Below are 22,658 nucleotides of genomic sequence, written 5' to 3'. Positions count from 1 at the left end.
TGAGTTCAGAACCCCTTTCACTTGAGCCCGTGCTTCCTATCGTGTCAGGATCCATCACTTAAAATAGCATAAAAAATATATGGCAAAATGACTAATTTGGAGTTGAAATCGAACAGTTAATAGAAAATGACATGTTTTACAAATGTGCAAGAGCACTACCCATGTATTATTCCTATTGGAACGCTTTTTGATTTGATGAGAGCCAACACTCCTCACACGTCCTGCAGTGAGAATGGAGGCGCCTGTCACTATGTATCGTGGGAAGGCAATTACTGTTATTATCCCCTGTTCACTTTGCAGTGGCTGTCTTGCCACTTTATAAGATGGTTTCCTAGCTTAATGCCAGAAGACTATTCTCTGGTGTGTGTGCTGTATTTGTTAAGGGTTTTCTCAAATGGACTGCTGCGTTCTTCCAACATTGAAATGTGTAAATTGTATTTTTAATGAGAATCAGATACACATTATTATTTTGTGTTAACCCAGCCTGCTGTTACAGAGATGTATTTTCCAGATTCAAGAATAACATTTGGGAGTCATGCATTCTATAACTCTAAAAGTCCCTGGAAAATGAATAATGGTTTTAATTGCCAATACAACATTTCTGTGAACATGTGTTCAGTGCATTTGTCAGCTGTCTTTAGAGTCTAACTTATTCAAAATACAATTTAAGCTTCATTGATTCAAACATTCGATATGTATAAATTACTACAAAGTGCAATACATTGTTCCATGTGTTTCCCATACCACAGTTTGAAGCGCAGGTCTCCTCTGTGCTGCCTTTGCCACACAGAATCCCACCTCGTTGGTGCTCCTCACCCTCAACATTGACACTCTCTGGCATTGTAGGGGGCGCTCTGGTCCCTTCAGCCCACGCCGCTCTGCCACAATGTCATTTGGAAAGGGGTTCCCCCTTCACACTGCATTTCGCCCGCTCTCCTTGCCTTCTGTACTCCCAATACTGCTGCCTCCAGCTGCTACTTCCACCCTCTTCCGCACGCATCTGGCCCCACCTGCCCCAGGCATACTTTGGCGACCTTTGCTGCCTTTATAGCGTGGTAAAGACTAGCTTTGCGTATACAGTGCATTGCTAAGGCGGTGCAGTAAACACCTGAAACGCAGTACCCCTTTGTGAAGCCACGTCGAATCACTAGCGAGGGGGAACATCTGCCATGTAATGGTGGGGACAGGAAACTGCTCCTTCAAATCTGCTAAAACGAGAGAACACACCAGGCTCAGCTAAGGTCCATGATGCACAGCACTTCCTCCCAAATTCGTCTATGTCCACTGACCAATGTGCGTGGAACCTGATGCATGTTTGCAGACTAAGTGCCCAATTCATGGAAAAGGGCACATTGTTCCCACAAATGCCACGCACCGAAAACGATTATGTAAAATAAAATCTGTGTGGCCCACATACTCATGGAATTACCCACGCATAACCACCATATGCGGAGGCTGCCTGAGAAACGCCCACATGCAAAGCCATTCCAGCCATGGAAAGGGACCTTTGCGCACTCCTCTGATGCGATTTAATGCACCGTGACAAGACCGCCTGCCAATCCCCACAACCAAGCCAGCACTTCGCTAGGGGTCCCCTAGAAGCACGTGCAGCGCCCCATCAACATGCGGAGCACTGAACGCAAAAGTCACCATTTGCCAGTAAATATGCATGTGAACCCTCGCAAACTGCTCCTGCACCCCGATACAATGCTTACGCACACTCCTTAGTCCAATCGGAACACTGATTGCGTGCACGCACCGCAAAATCCGATTTGTTATCTCACGTTCACGCTGTGATTCCCATGCACAAGTGCCTGTAAGCCTGCCTTTGGGTGGCGGATAACATGAGGGCTTTGCATGGCCTTTTCCCTGCCGAGTGGTTGCTCGGTTGAGTCCATGAATAGACGTCGTTCCGAGCAAATGTGGGTGTGGATGTGAGATGGACTTTCTGCGTGCCGTCCCTCGTAACACCCACATTTTTGCAAGTTCTTCCTCAATTCATGAGTACCGCCACCTTCTCAGCCCTCTGTGCAAGCCACGCCCTTGCCCTGCATGGTGTCTCATGCAAGGCACTCGGACTTCTGCAGAGACGTGCCGGGCCGGTGCGAAATCCACACAAGTCCAGGACCAGTCCTGCATAGTCGATTCCATGAATCGACAAGTGGGCATTTGTGCACAGAATGGCACGCAAATCCCTGATTGTACATGCAAAGAATTCCATGAATAAGGCCCTAAGATGTTCTAGTATGGACCCCATAGCCTTGCACCTTTTTGTACCCCGGTTTTCATCTCCTTCACATAGGCAGGGCCACCCTCAACATTTTGGGGGCAGGATGACAGTTTTGAAAGCTGGTCGTAAGCGGTGCCATTAACCCATTGGGCTGTCAACCCCCTCCCTCTTTCATCTGAAGCCAGGAGACTGGATAGCTATTGCACCCTCCTGTGCCATCAGATGCAGCTTTCATCCCAATGTAGAGAATATTTAGTTTTACAAATGGATGCTGAATTAATGCAGAAGTGGGCCTTCTAAAAGCTGAGCCGAGCAGTTAATCTGGTGGCTTCATCAGAAGGGGTATGTTGATATCATATGGCCAGACATTTGTGCCCTACCACTTGTGATGAATCCTGCGGGGTCCTCACAAAGACCCTTCCTAAGGTCGCCTCCCGGGTGGGCTGGCAAAGGCAGGTGTTTTCTGAGCCTGACCTTTGGGGTGGTGTTCTGCGGGAGGATCAACTGGAAGAAGAAAGGGCCCAGGGCAAGAGGAAGACTCTGTTGGGTGAGATGCAGTATTTATCTTCCTCTAGGAAGAAATATCAGTGATGCCAAAATCTGTAATGGCTTGCTGTCAGAAAGCACTTTTTACCTTCCAAGATGAACAACTTAAAATGGGTGAAAACATTCATGACCCCTTAGGCATTGGGATAAATAAAAAGTCTTCTAAAACATAGAGACTCATAGAGCTAGATGCTCCCCTACCTCCAAAAGGAAAAGTAAAGCTAAGTGTGTAAATTATACCAATGTAAACTCTGAAGATCTTTATTTCTCTGTCAAACTAAATCTTGTAATTTATCCTTGTGATATTCCTTTGGGGAATATAATTAGGGTACGAAATGTGTATGAAAGAAATAGTTCCAGTAGAAAAACACATTTTTGCATTATGAATTTAAAGTCCCATAATCCCCACGGTATTGGGACAAAGTAGAGGGCTGAAGAGGAACACAACCACAAAGTTCAGCTTGTTAGTGAAAATGACCCACACATGAGGGAGACTGGGAGGCTTAAAATGCCCCCTCAGGTACAGGCCAAGAGAGAGCAGAGGGAGCAGAAGGAGCAGAGTAGTAGTTGTGGTTAGGAGGAGTTGTGAACTCTCCAGGTGGCAGCAAGATCAGAATCTGAAGGAGGAAGAAGATGCCTGGACCTCTGTCGAGTGGTGTGCAGCTGCCGGTCCGGAGATGGACTTCAACTCCAGAAGCCTTAATTACAGAGGTCGTGCAGCGGGAGGCATCGAAGAAGGAAGCTTTCCCCCTGGAGACCTGAATTGCAGAGGGTGTGCAGTGGGAAATGACAGCTTGGACCAATTTGCCCAAAGCAAGACTGTCTCCAGTGGCAGGCGAGCACCGGAGAGCCATTGAAGCTGAGGAAGCTCTGTGTGCGAGTGACGTGGACTGCAGCAGAGTGAAAGCAGCAGGTTGGTGGACTGCTGGAACCAGCTGAGCCAGAAGACCTGGAAGCAGCAAGGCGAATAGACAAGCAGGCCAGACCCGGTGTGAGTTCAATAAACTATTGTGAAACCGGAGTGCCCCGTAACCGCCCGCTTGCTCAGGCCAGGTGCTTTAAAGCAGGGAACAACACGTGTAGAAAAAAATAGACGAAAAGAAGTCATTTTGAATAACGAACTGACAGAAAGCAGACCGATTAGCATTGTATAAGCCAAATTGATTCTGAAAGGTTTAAATGGAATAATAGGGGCTTGATTATCTGACCCACGAGGTTTGATTACATACATGTGGTTACAATTGAAAACCATCCACAACAAGGGACAATAATTAAAGAACCCTGTATAAACTACCATTGCCCCAGCCCAAAGAGAGTTATAACAGGGAAACTTAAGACTAACAACCATTACCCAAGTTAAAAGGGGGCACATTAGAATCTAAGTAGTTGTAAAATGCATTGTCCATTGTTTAAGAAGTCTATAAAAGGAACTGGTTCAATCCCACATTGCCAAAGCCAAAGAAGAGTCAGAGTGAAACAGAATTATTGTCAGCAGTTAGTTTATGAAGGAGTTGGGAAACACGAGTGGCACGAAGGCTGCCCTTCTGGTGCAGGAGGTTTAGAAGGAGTGGAGCATAACTTGCAGAATGTTATGAAATCCAAGGTGTATAATCAATAGCACCAATGTAAACCTTGTTTTCCCTAAAGACAGTCTTAAACTTGGTGTTGTGAAGCAAGAGACATTGCTTAGTTGTTGTAAACTGATCCTTACCACAGAAGTACTTGTAGTTTGTTGTTTGATCTGGCCTGGCAGGAGAGTATACCAGGTCAGAGATTGTGCTAACACTTTATTCTGTTCTGGTAGGAGAGTATACTGGAACAAAAAACTATTGAAGTAGTAGGGCTGGCATGGAAGTAAAGTAGGTTAAAGTTGATGAAGCATTGTGAAGTGGTGCTTACAAGGTGTTTAGAAAAAGTGGTAGCTTCTTTTCTTTTCTTTTTTATTATGTTATGATCAGCTTGCTGATCACATACTGATTATTAAAATATTGATACAATAACGAAACATTACCAAAATATAGCTCTCCAGTGAGACCAAGCAGCAGCCGACATAAAAAAGTGCACTCAGAATGTGTGGGACAATGAGTATGCATTTAACTAACAGATGCTGAGAGGTATGTCAAATAGATATGCCACAAGCAGTATCACATACTGAATACTAAAACAATGATCAATAACGGATCATCATTAAAGTCTAGTTCCTCAGTGAGAGGCACGTAAAATAGATATGTGAACATGGATTCACAGAAACTAAATAGTATGGACATTTAAAACATTTTTTCCTGATAAGCTCTTCAGATGCGGTCCGTAAATATATGCACTTTTGAAAACATTTTCATTTTTGCATACGAAATGGTTGAGATTAGGTCATTATTAGCTGACAGACCAGATGTAAACCGAAATGGCCGCGGACGCATGGTCACGTGAACGCATCCACACGATGACGTGGGCGCGGCAGCATAGCCATGTGGCTGCGACCATGTGACCAACAAGCAAGTAATAGGAAATGCTCAGCAGTGCTCACCGGCAGCGGATCGGAAGACGCCGACCGTGAACAGTGCTGAATATTGGACACAGCATTTAAACCAAGGACAGAGATAAATGAAGTAAGGAGCGGGCAATCTTTAAACATTTCACTTTTGAATAGTTAGTAGGTTAGACACCTTTCAGGGACTCGGATCGATTAAATTAATGGTGGGATTTTCTTTATAGAAACTATTTCTTGGAGAATCTGCAAGGATCCGCCTACAATGGGATGACACGTACTATAACAATGGGGCGTTTTTCGAACAGACTTTAATACCAGTGCATCATCACACGGTAAATACAAACCTTGCAAGCATTAATAGTTAACCAATGAATGCAGCCAACAATCAGCATCATGTTACACCATTATCACAGACATGGCTTTTTATGGTTTTAATAGAATATTTGGCAAAGTAACAAAAACATAAGGAGAGGAATCAATTCCTCCATCATATGACAGGACTACTTTTTGTACGAAAATCGGTGGACCACTCAACCAAGTTAGGCAATATAACTCACTGAAACAGGTAACAGCTTGCAACATATTCCACAACCATATGTGGCGCACAAATACTATTTTTGATAGGCACTGAGTATACATAAAATAAGGAATTACCACAATTGAACTAGCTAAATTACACACGGATGTGAAATATGTTGAATCACTTAATCATAAATACTGATTTGGGGATGACCATCACCGGTCCTAGCCTGTAGCGAGTTAAGGAAGTTATTATGAACGGGTTTGTCTTATTATTACATGGTAATACAATGCATTGATTTCGGTTTTTACTTTTCTTTTCTTTTTTTTTCTCTCTCCCATTGCCTCCCTTTTTCCTTCCCATCTATGTTTTGATTTACCAATTGAACTATACAATGATTTTTTGGCAAACATTGGAAATGAATGTGAACACTATTGGTACTAGCACAGATTGTGAACTGTATTACCAAACGTCACACAGGCCCAGCCTTGAAAAGGACTCAAGCGGGTCGAAACACGTGTTGGCATTCTGAATGGGCTTTGAAATCATTTCATGTGTACAATTAAATAAGTCACCCTATCAGGATTCTATACATCCTGTGTTGGTAGTTCCTCACTAATTGAAAATTGTTCTGATTGTGGCACTGGTTCATAGACCAAATTAGTGAAAGAGCACACTCCTTACAAAACCTTAAGTGTTCCATATTGGGTGCAGGTTGCGATTCTCCTGCAACTCTACGGGGGTGCAGCAGTCACACCTCTCTTTGTTAGAAACAGTCATCATTTGATTTTCACACTCCGTAGTGCCCATTACCTGGCAAATCCCACACAATACTTACCCACTTTATCAAATCAGGGCATGCACATATCCCTTATCACATATGTGACCACAGATGGTTGTTAAGTGAAATTCTAGTTGTTTGTTCTTTGGGATAAATCCCAGTGCAGCGTAATATCCGGAAAAAAAATCGGCGTACTAGTCCTGAGGCCTCAAAGCTTTGGTCTTATTAAACAACCTACTTTTCCAAAATGTGTATAATTGAATTCCAGAAGAGTCTTTTTTTGTTAATCTTGTATCTTTCTATTCTGTGTTGGACTCTCTCGCTAGGTAGACCTGCCCCACCAATCCTGGAGGTGTGAATGCTTGGTGCTGCCCAGATTTCTGTGACGGGCCCTGTCATTCAGGCTTTAAAAGTATAGTTGCTTTTTATACAGCGTTTTTTAATTGTAGACCAGAAAGTATATTTCATTGCCTATTTTAGACTGTTTGATCCATTTGGAAGCGCATTAGCTTTACTCGGGTGAGTATCGTACATACCTTTCAAAAGCAAATTATCTATTTCATTGCGAGTCTGAGTGACTCTGGCATGGGAAATTATCAACTCAATAGGGGCATCTCTATTATTGAACCTGTATTGACACAGGGGGGTGAGAAAAACTCAGCCACTGCATCGACAAGTTTTATATAGGTGTGTCCCATGTTAAAAAAATATGTAGCCTTACCTGCTCCGTTAGCTGATGATCATTTACAATTATTAGGAGTCACTGAGCCCTGGGTTCCCATAATTGTTCAGTCACCTTAAATTAAATCGTGCCTCCAGTATATTCAGCATTTTGCAGAAATAGATTTGGTATGTTAGGTAGGGGGTGTTCTGTAATAAATATATACAGGCCGATTCATGGAATTAATGTGCGCCGAAAATTTCGGCTCAAGCGTGCGAAAACGTGCGATTCGCAGTGAAAGAGCGAAAATCGCAGTGCAAGTGCGAATATCGCAGGGAAACCAGCGCACATCTATTCATGGAAGTCCGTGCGCCAGTAAAATCAGGGATGTGTACGTGTACTTCAGGGGTGCACGTGAAGTTCTACACCCGATCGTGCCTGGGGGAGCGGGATACATGTATTCCAGGGGTTCGCGGGAAGTTTCAAACGCGATAGGCCCTGTGCGAGTGGGGTGCATGTATTCCTGGGGTTCGTGTGAAGTTGCACATGCAATTGGCCTGGGTACGTGTGAATCTCGGGTTCACGGGAAGTCTCACACACAATAGGCCCTGTGCGAGTGGGGTGCGTGTATTCCTGGGGTTCGCGTGAAGTTTCACACAAGATTGGCCTGGGTACGTGTAAATCTGGGGTGCGCGGGAAGTTTCACACGCGATTGGCCTTGGTCGAGCGGGGTACGTGTATTTCGGGGGTGCGCGGGAAGTATCACACGCGACAGGCCCTGTGCGAGTGGGGTACATGTATATCTGGGGTGCAGGGGACTCCTACATGTGAATTGGCAGTGTGGGTCCTCCCAGGTGTTCCCTCTACACCCTCCACGGCCCCTGCAGGCAGCCCACACCACAGGGGACTTCATGTCCCACAGGCAGCCCATCCACCATGGGCATGCCCCCCAGGCAAGCTACATATCAGCTTGCACTACTGATCACCAACGCATGACCATCTCCACCCCCACCCCCCAGCAGTGCAGGGCACCTGCCAGCAGGCCCCCACTCATGTCCCCTTGCACCCCCACCCCCAGCAGTGCAGGGCACCTGCCAGCAGGCCCCCACTCATGTCCCCCAGCACCCCCACCCACCAGCAGTGCAGGGCACCTGCCATCAGGCCCCCACTCATGTCCCCCAGCACCCCCACCCCCCCTAGCAGTGCAGGGCACCTGCCAGCAGGCCCCCACTCATGTCCCCCAGCACCCCCACCCACCAGCAGTGCAGGGCACCTGCCAGCAGGCCCCCACTCATGTCCCCCAGCACCCCCACCCCCCAGCAGTGCAGGGCACCTGCCAGCAGGCCCCCACTCATGCCCCCTTGCACCCCACCCCCAGAAGTGCAGGGCACCTGCCAGCAGGCCCCCACTCATGTCCCCTTGCACCCCCATCTCCCAGCAGTGCAGGGCACCTGCCAGCAGGCCCCCACTCATGTCCCACTCATGTCCCCTTGCACCCCCACCCCCCAGCAGTGCAGGGCACCTGCCAGTAGGCCCCCACTCATGTCCCCTTGCACCCCCACCCCCAGCAGTGCAGGGCACCTGCCAGCAGGCCCCCACACATGTCCCACTCATGTCCTCTTGCACCCCCACCCCACAGCAGTGCAGGGCACCTGCCAGCAGGCCCCCACTCATGTCCCCCAGCACCCCCACCCACCAGCACTGAGGGGCACCTGCCAGCAGGCCCCCACTCATGTCCCCTTGTACCCCCACCCCCCAGCAGTGCAGGGCACCTGCCAGCAGGCCCCCACTCATGTCCCCCAACACCCCCACCCCCCAGCAGTGCAGGGCACCTGCCAGGAGGCCCACACTTATGTCCCCCAGCACCCCCACCCCCCCAGCAGTGCAGGGCACCTGCCAGCAGGCCCCCACTCATGTCCCCTTGCACCCCCACCCCCCAGCAGTGCAGGGCACCTGCCAGCAGGCCCCCACTCATGTCCCCCAGCACCCCCACCCACCAGCAGTGCAGGGCACCTGCCAGCAGGCCTCCACTCATTTCCCACTCATGTCCCCTTGCACCCCCACCCCCCAGCAGTGCAGGGCACCTGCCAGCAGGCCCCCACTCATGTCCCACTCATGTCCCCTTGCACCCCCACCCCCCAGCGCAGTGCAGGGCACCTGCCAGTAGGCCCCCACTCATGTCCCCTTGCACCCCCACCCCCAGGCCCCCACACATGTCCCACTCATGTCCCCTTGCACCCCCACCCCACAGCAGTGCAGGGCACCTGCCAGCAGGCCCCCACTCATGTCCCCCAGCACCCCCACCCACCAGCACTGAGGGGCACCTGCCAGCAGGCCCCCACTCATGTCCCCTTGTACCCCCACCCCCCAGCAGTGCAGGGCACCTGCCAGCAGGCCCCCACTCATGTCCCCCAGCACCCCCACCCCCCAGCAGTGCAGGGCACCTGCCAGGAGGCCCACACTTATGTCCCCTTGCACCCCCACCCCCCAGCAGTGCAGGGCACCTGCCAGCAGGCCCCCACTCATGTCCCCTTGTACCCCCACCCCCCAGCAGTGCAGGGCACCTGCCAGCAGGCCCCCACTCATGTCCCCCAGCACCCCCACCCCCCAGCAGTGCAGGGCACCTGCCAGCAGGCCCCCACTCATGTCCCCTTGCACCCCCACCCCCCAGCAGTGCAGGGCACCTGCCAGCAGGCCCCCACTCATGTCCCCCAGCACCCCCACCCACCAGCAGTGCAGGGCACCTGCCAGCAGGCCTCCACTCATTTCCCACTCATGTCCCCTTGTACCCCCACCCCCCAGCAGTGCAGGGCACCTGCCAGCAGGCCCCCACTCATGTCCCCTTGCACCCCCACCCCCCAGCAGTGCAGGGCACCTGCCAGCAGGCCCCCACTCATGTCCCACTCATGTCCCCTTGCACCCCCACCCCACAGCAGTGAAATGGCGATCCCATGACACAAACCAAAAGTCAACTATGTACATCATCACATGTCCGCCACACGAAGGCAGGCGGTAGCGTCCCTGCGCATTAAAAAAATGTACGCTAACAAAAAGCCGTATATACAGCTCTGATGAATGTCCCATACTGTGGCCCTCTAGGAAAAATGACGTGCAAAGGGGTACGCGACAAACACGGACACCCCCTGTGTCAAAAATAGTGTGTATTTCGGGGGTGCGTGGGAAGTTTCACACGCGATTCTGCCTGGGCGAGCAGGGTACGTGTACTTCAGGGGCTCGCGGGAAGTTTTACATGCGATTGGGCCTGGGCGAGCGGGGTACGTGTACTTCAGGGGCTCGCAGGAAGTTTTACACGCGATTGTGCCTGGGCGAGCGGGGTACGTGTACTTCAGGGGCTCGCGGGAAGTTTTACACGCGATTGGGCCTGGGCGAGCGGGGTACGTGTACTTCAGGGGCTCGCGGGAAGTTTTACACGCGATTGGGCCTGGGCGAGCGGGGTACGTGTACTTCAGGGGCTCGTGGAAAGTTTTACACGCGATTGGGCCTGGGCGAGCGGGGTAGGTGTACTTCAGGGGCTCGCGGGAAGTTTTACACGCGAATGTGCCTGGGCGAGCGGGGTACGTGTACTTCAGGGGCTCGCGGGAAGTTTTACACGCGATTGGGCCTGGGCGAGCGGGGTACGTGTATTACTGTGGTGGGCGTGGAAGTACAGGAGGCAAATGCGCGGAACGCCCACACGCACACGCCAAAAAAGACGCGCTAATCCGGAAACACATACGCCAGCAGGAAGCAGGCGTGCGTCGGCCCGCGCAGCATAAAAGTGCGCGCAAACAACAAACATGCTCAGACGCCAGGATGAATATACCGTTCCTAGCAGCAGTGGCCGTGGGATACCGCAGGAGGAGGAGGAGGATAGTCAGGGCCAGAATCTTTACACCCAGAACCAGCATTTTTGGGATGCCTGATGACCACGTGAATGGGAGGTACAGGTTTCCACCTCACATAATACTCGACCTGGTCAGTGAGTGGGAGGATGACCTCACATCACCCACCCTCTGCTCCCAAGCACTTAGTCCCCTGGAGAAAGTCCTTAATGTACTGCACTTCTTGGCCACTGGATCATTTCAGTGGACAAGTGCCATAGTGGGGGGGGTGTCACAGGCCACGCAGTCACGCTGCCTACACCAGGTCTTGGCCATCATGACTGCACGCCCATCGGTACGCAGGCACATATACCTGCCCAGAACACCTGCTGAAAGGCAGGCTGTCATCTGGTATTTTCATGGGGTGGCACACTTCCCCAAAGTGCTAGGTGCCATTGACTGCACCCATGTGGCTCTACGTCCCCCCAGGGCATCTGAGCACATCTATAGAAACCGCAAGCACTGGCATTCCATCAACGTTCAGGTAGTATGTGATGCCAAAGGAATCATCACCTCAGTATATGCCAACTATCCAGAGGCCACCCACGACAGTTTCATTTACAGAATGTCAACCCTAAACCGGGACCTAGAAGCTGGGCGGCATGGCGATACATGGCTGATCGGTGAGTATAAATGCCACAGCACATGCATGCATGTCAGATACTGAGTAATGTCACAATCCCACTAATGATACCCATCACCACCTCCCCAGGGGACAGTGCCTACCCTCTGAGCACCCACATGATGACGCCAATTCGGAACCCCACCACGCCACCCGAGGTAAGATACAACACCGCCCATATTGCAACCCGGGGCATAGTGGAGCGCACATTCGGAGTGCTCAAGTCACGCTTTCGCTCCCTTGACCGTTCTGGCGGGCAGCTGTTATACGCTCCCCCAGCAGTGTGCTGGATCGTAGTGTCAGCATGTGTCCTGCACAACGTGGCAACACCCGGGGCCTGCCCGTGGACATGGTGGTGCCCCCACATCCCCAACCACATGCAGGCCCGCTGCGCATGGGAGGGGAAAGGGCACGGGGTGAGGCAGCCCATACGCAGCTGGTGGCTAATTATTTCACCTAAAATCACACCCCTGTGGAGTGCACACAGCCCTGGCACAAACCAGCTGACTATCAATGATGATGAGTCAAGTGACAGTCAACTGTCACAACCATACCAGCCTGAGATTGTTCACCTGGAAGTGTTCCATTGTGTGCATCCCTACCTACACAAACACCACCAATGCTGTGTCATCAAAAGACACACTTGTATGCTGCCAAAATCATTACCCCCTTGCAAGAAACAACATGACAACAGTGCCATGTCACCCAACACCTCCCCAGCACCGCCACCCAACACACCATGGCATGTCATGCTATGAGAGAGCAAACAAAGGAATCCCCAAAACATGACACAAGTGTCACAAAGTACAGTGTCCCGAATGGAAAATGGCCACACACAATATGCTCCCATTAATGTAGAACTGACAACACACATGACCAAAGACTTACCACAATACAATGCAGCTAGCCAACCCCAAACATAGCATTCACATGACAGTACTAAGTTAAAGGATACGTAGTCTTACAACCTGGTGATGCTAGCACATCGACCACTTCCAACTGTACAGTGTTGGTGCGACGCAAATCTGGAAGTGCACTGCTTACAACATGAACTTCATCTCCAAAGTAGACCGCCCTGTGAAGACATGAGGAATGAACCTGCAAATTAGGAGGGAGACATGGATGCACAAGCACACATCAATACACCATGCATTGTACAATACCACAACAATATGCACTAGGAATGTATACACAGTATTGACTACAGACTGCCCACACATGTCATGGGAGTCCAACGTCACTGTGTAAGTCACTGTCACTTGGGCACACCCTTTGCAAGCCCATGGAAACGGGAAGCAGGAGGGGTGTGTCTCACGAACCCAAGCATCTAACCCAAACTCAGGACAAGCCTGCATGTGCCCAGCCGGAATACAGTGGATGCCCACGGGAGCCACACAAGGCAACACACTGTAACAAAAACTCAAAAATCAAAAACCAAAAATCAAAAATGGCCATGTGGGGGCCAGGGAGGCTGGGGGAGGCCACCCAGGAGGTCCGAGGACAGGGTGCACACCAACAGCCACCTGTGTGGATGTTGCGAAAAAAAACACCTCCATGGGCTCATGGCCTGCACGGCTACGCTATCGTGAGAGATTCAGAATTGCTGTGGTCGCTCTCATCACCCTGTGCTGCTGCCGCCACAGGAGGTGGTGGTGCTATGGGAGGCAGCCCACGCAAAGCCCTAGTCTGGTCCTCCATGGCAGCAAGCATGCGGGTGTGGAAGGTCTCGTTCTGGAGGAATATGGTGCGGAGATCCCCATGCACCACCTGACGTGATGCCCGGACCTCCTCCCGAGTTGCCTGCATCTCTGATGAGAGCGTACGTGTGAGCCGCTCCATCAGCTGTTCTGTCCTCGTGACAGTGGAAGCCTCAAGGTCCACAAGAGTCTGCCTGAGGTGATGGACTTCTACCCTCAGGGCTTCCCTCTGGCCCTGGGACTCTAAAGAAATGACTTCCCGCAGAGTGTCCAGGGCCGCCCGTCTGTCCCTGTTGGACGCCAACATGTCCTCCCTGAGTGATCGGCAAATGGAGTCTGTTGCCTGCTGTAGTTGCTCCATCTGCCTTTCTGGGGGGACAATGGAAGTGGCCACCCTCTCCATAGCTTGAGCCATCATCTCAGATGCTGCTGCCTGTTGGTTTGCCATACCGTATATGGATTTCTCCCATGCGGTACTGCCTGGTGGTGTACGGCCACCGCGTTGGCGGGCACCACACCTGTCTGAGGCAAGGTGAACTGTGCCTTGCTGTGTTGGCACTGCCTGAGGCTGCAGGACTGCATTCCCCCTCTGATCTGTTGGCCCAGGAACAGGATCAGATGTTGTGGAGTGTGGCCCTGCATCCGTAACCACCAAAGGCGGACCTACCAACACTGACATCCCCATAGTGGGCTGTACCCCTGGTGCAGGTGGGTCGGACAGAACAGAATCCCTCCCAGAAACACCTACCTGCGAAGCCACATAGGTCTCATCATCCGAATCAACACCTGAATAGAGGTCTGGGGAGGTGCACCCAGAGACACCCCTGGAGAGAACGGTCTGCAGCAAGAGTGGGTTCTCACCCACCACCACACCCCGTCCCCCACTGGTGCCCGGTCCTGCCTGAGATCCCTCCTGTGTCTGCAACATCTCCTCACCCTCAAGAGCATCAAGTGCGTCATCGCCTGCAGAAACATGAAAGACAAAAAATGGAAACAGACATTAGCACCATGGCACACAATTAGGCCTCACAAGCTACAGAACCAGTACTTGATTGACACATGTCCCACATGACTATAACCCTCCCATGCATGCACTGTCACTGAGTTTGAAGGGGAGGAAAATGTCAGACACTGATGACACCAAGATGGAAGAGCAACACATTAGCTGCATGCTCGCTAGCAGAGCCATCACACATTGGCCTGTGAGTGGCATGTTCAATCCACATACATGACACATGCCATCACACAGATCGCATGTACCATAGGCATGTCACATATCGTTTGACAATAGGGCTGAGAAATGCGTAGTGAAAGTGGGGGGATCGAAACAATCAGCCTGAATGAACAATGAGAAATACGGAACAATGTTGTTGCAAGATGCCACTTCAAGGGCAACTGGCGTGATGCTGCACAAAATGTCTACTGTGGGCAGAAGGGATACTGTAATACCCAAATACAGGGGCACAGAATGTTTTGGATGAAGCACATGGGTGACCCAAACCACTCAGGCACACACACCCTCATCTGGCACTCAATCAGAACCCCTCACACACACACATACACATGGATCACACACACATGCATGTGCACTCACCGGACAATGCCTCGTAATCTGGTAGTTCTCCCACACCTTGGATCTGTTCCTCTGTGATGTAGGTCCCAGCAACAGACTCATGTACAGTGAGTTCAATGTCCTCTTGTGGAGACCCACCTCCAGTCACCAGAGTAGCGGCATGACTTGAGGCCAGCTTTTGCTTTGCCCTGCGCTTAAGGTCATTCCAGCGCTTGTAGCACTCACCAGCTGTGCGCCTCACTAATCCAAGGGCACTTATGATGTCCGCGACGGTCTGCCAGTGTGCCTGACGTTGAGCAGGTGTGGTCTTGCACCCTGAAGTGATCAACATTTTGCTGTCATGTGCGGACACATACTGCACAAGTGCATCACGTTCGGCATCATTGAAGCTAGGCTTCCTTTGCGTGCCGGACTGCGTAGCCGTGTCTGGGGTAAAAACCTGTAGTGGATGAGCACTCTTCCTCTTTTTTTTGGAAGGTGGTGGGGATCCTGAGTGGCCTACGCCGCTCTGGCCACTAGGGGCAGGAGCACCGGTGGACTGGCTAGTTGGAGTGTGGGAATGCACACTGAGCATGGGACTTGGTGCAGGCATTGGCTGAAGTGTTATGTAGTCAGGGGGAACGTTAGCAAGATGGACTGGGACCAACACTGCCCTGGCTGGGAGAATCAGAGCTGGGGTGGATGGAACTGCAGCTGCCCCTGCAGCCTCCCCACCCTGCCCACTCGGGGCAGCAGATGTCCTAGCTGCCCCTGATCCACGTGGCCTGGTGACACCAACTTGCACCGCCACACGTGGCCTAGACTTGGCGACCTGGAAGTCAGCCTGGGAGTCACCCTCTGCCAGGTCAGGTGCCACAATGGGCCGGTCCAACAAGGGCTGAGCAGAGATGGTGTCAGCCATGTTTCCCTCAACTATGGGGGGGGGGAGCATGGGTGTCCCTGAATGGTCCTCCACACATGGGGGGCTACCCTGAAAATCCCGGCCACGTCCCCTACCGCGCCCACCACGGCCACCTCTTGAGGCTCGGCCACCTTTGCCACCCTTACCGCTTGGTCACCTCCCAACCATGGCACTGATGTTGTTGTGCGTATGGGAGTTGCAGTAAACAATTGTCCTGGGCAATTGGGGGTCAAAGGGGTAGGGTACTAGATGGAATTCGTACCCTAGTGCTCTAGCAAGGCTGTATGTGACCCCTGGGGAAAGATGACGGGTAACGCAACGCACAGGCACCCCAAAAACAGAAAATAACGTACACGCAACCCCTCGTAGACCACGTGCGTGGAAAAATGAACCCGCACTACGCTGTGGCACCCAGAAACACAAAAATGAACGTACACGTGTTACACGCAGCCTACAATGACCTCTGAAGGGGTACGCGACACGGGGCAAGCACAGTTGGTAAATACATGCGCGACTCACCGTCTGCCTGGAAAATGAGCGTGAAAAATACGTGCGTGTGTGTGTTGGCAACACCCCCGCCAAAAGAAGAATTGTACACTGTCTGAGGAGACAGGACAAAAGAAGAAGTGAACGGTGTTTGAGGAAACAGGCCCAACAGAAAATCAGAAAAAAGCTGTCAGAGGTAACAGGGAGTACGAACTAGAAGCGCTGTGAAGTAAATCGCGTGTGAACCGACAAGAAGTACAGAATTCACCCACTCGCTCTCCACGAAAAGCACGTACAAGGAAATGACGTCCTACATGCACCTTTTGAACCGGCCCACACGTCCAACGTCCCTTCCGCGTATACACTCTAAGGCCCTAACCTCCAATTACACGAGCTGACACTCGGACGTGCAGTTCTTGGACGTGCAACATGCACCTGGGTTCAGGGAAACGCCCGCACGCACACGTCACAGACGCACTTATACGCTAAGGGCCTTTCGTCCAATGAAATTACGTACGCGTGCTGACGCGCTTACGCGCTAAGGGCCTTTCCTCAAATTACACGCTGACGTGCTAGATTTTCACGTGCCAAATCACTCCGTATCAAGCTGGCCACGCGTACGCACACGGAAGACCACGCTCCTGCCCAGAAGGCCGAATTACTGCCCGCCAGAGCCCCGAGCACGCTCCCACCTGCCATCTGCTGCTGCCTGATTGCCTGCTGCCCACGTGCCCTGCCATTTGCTGCCTGCACGTCAGCCCGGGGTGCTGTTGCTGTGACCACCCCTGCTGGAACCAAAGACTCCCGACTGCTATTCCATCGCTCAACAGCCCAGCCCCAGGACCCAGTTGCCCACCCACACCTGCCTCTGGGGTTGCCATGTCGGGCACTACACCATCTGGCACCACTGGCAACCCCCAGCCAGAGAGGCAGAGGGCCACCAGCTTCACTGCCACCGAAGTTGGTGTCCTGGTGGAGCAAGTCCTCGGGCAGTATGATGCCCTCTTCGGAAGGTCGGCCGCCGACAAGGAAGGACGGACTCGGATCTGGACGGACATCGTGACTGCCATCAACGTGGAGGGGGCGGCAGTCCGCGACTTCCAACATGTCAAGAAGCGCTGGGAGGACTTCAGGTCCAGGACCCTCAACAGGGCCCGGCGCTTCTTGAAGGCAGCGGATGCTAAGGGGTGCCGTGGCCACCTGTCGGAACATCAGATGAGGGTCCTGGAACGCATACGCCCAGCGCTCCACGTCCAGGTCCTTGAGAGGCAGACCCGTCTGGAGTCGAGCACTAAGTGTACATGCATACTGATTGGAAGCTGTGCGTGTGGTGGTGTGCCAGTAGTGTGCAGGTTGTACATGTGGTTTTGTAGGGCCATGTATGGATGTGTATGTACAGGGCACTGAGGCTGACACATGCAAGTCCTTTCATGTGTGAGACACATGGATGGTGTATGTGTGGGTAAGCATGCAGGCCAAATGCAGATGTGAGAGCACACATGTTTTGATTACTGTGTATGTAAGTTGGCATGGTTGTGGTGTCACACATGGATGTTGGTTCCAGCTGCATGTATCTGCACCGTGTACATGTTCATGTGTGTGTATTTGACATGGGTGCAACAGTGATGCAACATGGATGCAGGTGAGACTGATATGTAGAAAACTGATAGCCAGATGTGACATGGATGCCAATCTCATCACTGCGACAGTTGGCGGAGGTGTACACATGCATGTAATTGTGGTGGCGTGTGTGCATGTCTAGTGCACACCCTGTGTTTCATGTGATGTCTGGCTCACCTTTGGCTGCTCATGCTGTATGTATGTGTATGGATGGTGCTGGCTGTTGCAATATGGCTGTGGCTTAGCTCATGTGTGTGAGTTGCAATGACATGTGTGTTGGGGATTGTGATGCCATGTCTGAAGTTTGACAATGCCACTCATGTACAACTGTCATGTGTGTATGAGTCCATTGTACAGTGCCCTGATGCCTGTCTCCTATCTCTCCCTGTCTGCAGCGTCAACTGATGAAGAGGGCGGAGAAGGTGCTGTGGAGCACAGCGGCAGGGATCGCACCGCCAGCCGGAGAAGCAAGGCCCGGCTCCCCTCCCAGGTTGTCATCTCGTCGGGGAGTGAGGAGTCCGGTGCCGCGTCCCAGGTCGCAGCTGCCGAGGGGAGGTCCAAGAGGCGGAGGTTGGAGTTGGACTCCTCGGCAGCCGAAGGGGCAGCTGAGACCCCCCAGGGCCCAACGGAGGAAGATGGCACGGAGTCATCCAGGTTGGTGGGTGGTTTGGTAGAGGAGGAGGCCGTACAAGGGACAAAGTCGGGGTCTGGAGGTGGGGATTCCACTGGTGCTAGTGGTGCAGTGCAGGGGCAGGGACAGGAGGAAGCACAGGCCGCCGCGGAGGTGCCTGTGTGTAATCCTGTCCCCGATCCTGGGACTGCATCATCTTGCACCAGCAGGGATACCTACGTCCAGACCCGGCTCAGGGAGGGGATTTGCTTACACCAACTAGCCTTCCTCTCCCTGCAGATATGGCTATCCAGCACCGGGTTGAGCCTGTCCTGGATGGGGTGGCGTTGCGTCAACGTGCCATGCGAGCTGACTGTTAGGCAGAAACCTGTGCAGTTCCCTCTGGGACCACTGCAAAAAGTTTAAGACTACAGGAGTTAGCAGTAAACCCAATTGGTAGCAGTCTGCACCACCCAGATTTACCTGGTAGCTCGTTTTTTAAAATGGCGTCTGTGTTCGTCTCTGTGACTCCTAAACCAAAGGTTGAGCCCTTTGTTCCACTTTTGGCGGACTTCCGTACAGAGGCCCTCCAAAGTGGTGCCATTCTGTCTGGGTACCACAGGGGGTGTGGGAGGGCGTTTAGACACCCTGGACTCAGTTGCATTGTCAATTCAAGTCGCACTCTGGTGTGATTGGCCCAAGTGGTGAGCCACCCCGCTCACCACTTAGCGTGTTTTGATTGACAGCTAGGCTGAATGAATGGGGGTTTTCTGCATAAAAGCAGGGCTTTTGGGACTAGATCTTCAGAAGTCGCCACAGGACCTAAGAATCCGACGAGGGTAACGCTGAGCCGACCTGCAACGACGACATCTCCGGTGGAGCCCTGCTGAACCGACTCACCACTTCCCAACGACAGAGGAGATCTCCCCGCCGGAGAGTCTTCTTCCCCTGACTGCTGGGAAAAACCAGTCCCCTTTGCTTTATCTTCGTTCCAGGACGTAGTGGTCGAATTGCCCGTACATAGCACCCCGGCAACCGGATAGCCACTAACCCCTGTACCGCGACCAGAAGGTGGTGCCTTGTGACGGAGCACTGCGCAGCTGGTCTCTTCCCTGGTGGTGCAACGACCTTCAACTTTCCTTCGACGACGAGATCATCTCTTCTCTTGGCAAAGCCCCGACTTGCATCCACCACCAGGAACAACTGCCCCCGCCAGAGCTGTCTCTCCACAAACAAGGTACCGTGTCCGCCTGGCTTCCCTTGTGCCAGTTAGCGTGGGGTGTCTTAATCCTCGCCTATCCATTGGGTCGCCTCCAAGCCTTCTTAACTTTCTGTTCTGAACTGGTCCAACCTTTCTGTGACAATTTGCGCCAAAGACTCGAAGTGCATTTCCACTGTGATACTTTTTGGAATATATCGCCTTGCCTCTCTCCGAGTGGGCCTGGCCTCTGAACTTTGCGATCTACAGTAGACCCTGCCTTACTTGCCTTGCATTTGTTCGTAAAAGTGTTGGTACCAAGTTGATTTCATACCCTGCCTGTTTTCTCTCCCGTCCTAACGAATATTAGAGTGCCATCTAGGTTAAAGCATTCACCTCTGTCTGCAAATAAGTGGTGCCGTTGAACCTAGACTTGTCGAACTATTGTTAGGGGGATTGATTTTCTGATAGCAATTGTGATTGGAGTTGTTTGCCCTAATAGTGCCAGTGTGTTTTCATAGATGTGTTTTATATAAATAAATAACTATATATCTTTACACCGAAGCTCTGTCCGTGTTTGCTTGTTCTACTGTGTAAATTGCCCTATTTTGTATACTCCACATACTGCCTAACTCTTCTTGAGGGAAGTCTGACTGCTCAGCCACAGCTACCAAGTGAATCTGTGTGGTACAGACTGCTACCAAGTGGGTTTACTGCCAAACACCTGTAGTCCTAAGCCTTTTGCAGTGGTCCCAGAGGGAACTGCACAGGTTTCCGCCTAACACTGGTGTACAGCGGTGGGATTTGTATCGAATATACAGTTTAGAGTGCTTTTCAACACTTTAGGATAACTAACCACAAAGCTTAGCACTAAAAAGCAACTTTCAAAAACATGTCTACTATGGAAGTTTACAGTCAAGAATCCTTGTCAGGTGAAAATACTGAGAGTTTACGAGCACTCTGTAGACAAGAGAATCTTCCTGTAAGAGGCAAGAAAGTAGAACTGATAGCGAGATTGCTGGCAAACCAAAGTCTGGGTACTGGTTCAGAGGAACCAACTTCTCCAGCAAATGTAGATAACAGTAATGGTATTGATCTAAATCATAGTTCTGATGATAGTGATGAAGAGGCTGAAGAGGAAGGAGAGGCTAACGAACCTGTCTCCCCGGCCCCTCTGTCTGCCTTACCAGCTGTACCTACAGGGCCTATAACAGGTCCCACACTAAATCCTCAAGTCCTTGAACTAGAAAAAATGAAAATAGACTTGGAATTCAGAAGGATTACTGCTCAAACTGAACAGAAACACCAAGAAATGCAACAAATTCTTAGGCTCTGAGAAATGGAGCTCAAGCATGAGTTAGAAATGAAAAAGTTGTCTGTCGAAACTGCTTCTGTCTCTGGCTCTTCTAGAAGCTCCAGTCCCAAAAGACCCCGGATGCCGAAGGAATTAATTGGTATGTATGAACCGAAGTTGGATGTATTGGATTGGCTGAGTTTGTTTGAGTACAATCATGGGCTCCAGAACATCACAGGTAATGAGTTGCTTACCTGGTTGTTCTCTAGGCTCCCCCCTGTTGCAACTGATGCGGTAATGGAGTTGGGGGAGGAGGATAGGAAAGAGTACGAAAGTGTGAAACAAGCTTTGATAGCTAGATTCGGGAAGACCCCTTCCCAGTATCTTAAGAGGTTTAGAACCCTCAAAAAGCATGATGGTACCCCTTGGGCTACCTGGGTGAGTGAAGGGTTGAAAAACTTAGAGGGATGGATTAAGGGTTACAAAGTGAACACTTATGAGGGTATGAAGAATCTTTTTATGTTGGAGTCTATTTATGATGCCTGTTCTCCTGAGCTCAGACAGCACTTGGCTGATTCGAAGGATTTGGATTCCAGGAAGCTAGCTAAGGCTGCCGACTTGTGGGTTGCCAACAGGACTACTCATAAGGATTCTGGGGCAACTCAGAAAAAGGATGAGGGAAAACAGCCTAAGAAAGACTCAAAAGAGAATTCGAATAACTCAAATTCCAAAGAGGGCCCCAAACAAAACGAGAAGGGTAAGCCACAAGGAAAACCGCAGCAGAATAGTGTGTCTTCTGGTGCCAAACCGGAAGGAGGCCAGAACAAGCCACCATTCCAGAAAGCATTCGGTAAATGCTTTGTTTGTGGCTCGACTGACCGGATAGCCACTAACCGCTGTACTGCGACCAGAAGGTGGTGCCTTGTGACGGAGCACTCTGTGGCTGATCTCTTCCCTGGTGGTGCAACGACCTTCAACTTTCCTTCGACGACGAGATCATCTCTTCTCTTGGCAAAGCCCCGACTTGCATCCACCACCAGGATTAACTGCCCCCGCCGGAGCTGTCTCTCCACAAACAAGGTACCGTGTCCGCCTGGCTTCCCTTGTGCCCTTGCGTGGGGTGTCTTAATCCTCGCCTATCCATTGGGTCGCCTCCAAGCCTTCTTAACTTTCTGTTCTGAACTGGTCCAACCTTTCTGTGACAATTTGCGCCAAAGCCTCGAAGTGCATTTCCACTGTGATACTTTTTGGAATATATCGCCTTGCCTCTCTCCGAGTGGGCCTGGCCTCTGAACTTTGCGATCTACAGTAGACCCTGCCTTACTTGCCTTGCATTTGTTCGTAAAAGTGTTGGTACCAAGTTGATTTCATACCCTGCCTGTTTTCTCTCCCGTCCTAACGAATATTAGAGTGCCATCTAGGTTAAAGCATTCAGTCTGTCTGCAAATAAGTGGTGCCGTTGAACCTAGACTTGTCGAACTATTGTTAGGGGGATTGATTTTCTGATAGTAATTGTGATTGGAGTTGTTTGCTGTAATAGTGCCAGTGTG

The 22,658-nt window shown here is 51.3% G+C and overlaps 1 long non-coding RNA gene across 3 annotated transcripts in view; it reads left to right on the top strand.

Annotated features, from left to right (window-relative positions):
* The first annotated feature begins 5,265 nt into the window (after nt 1–5,265).
* Nucleotides 5,266–22,658, top strand: part of LOC138569657 (uncharacterized) — a 1,296,145-nt gene continuing 1,278,752 nt past the window's right edge. For all 3 annotated transcript variants that reach the window (XR_011303296.1, XR_011303294.1, XR_011303295.1), the window contains exons 1-2: nt 5,266–5,382; nt 5,489–5,596. This is a non-coding gene — a long non-coding RNA (uncharacterized lncRNA). The remainder of the gene's footprint in view (nt 5,383–5,488; nt 5,597–22,658) is intronic.

This window comes from Ambystoma mexicanum, chromosome 2q, assembly GCF_040938575.1.
Source record: "Ambystoma mexicanum isolate Mex_15411 chromosome 2q, UKY_AmexF1_1, whole genome shotgun sequence".
Lineage (NCBI taxonomy): Eukaryota > Metazoa > Chordata > Amphibia > Caudata > Ambystomatidae > Ambystoma > Ambystoma mexicanum.
The sequence above is the reverse complement of the archived record's forward strand: the minus strand, read 5'-3'. Positions and strand labels throughout refer to the sequence as shown.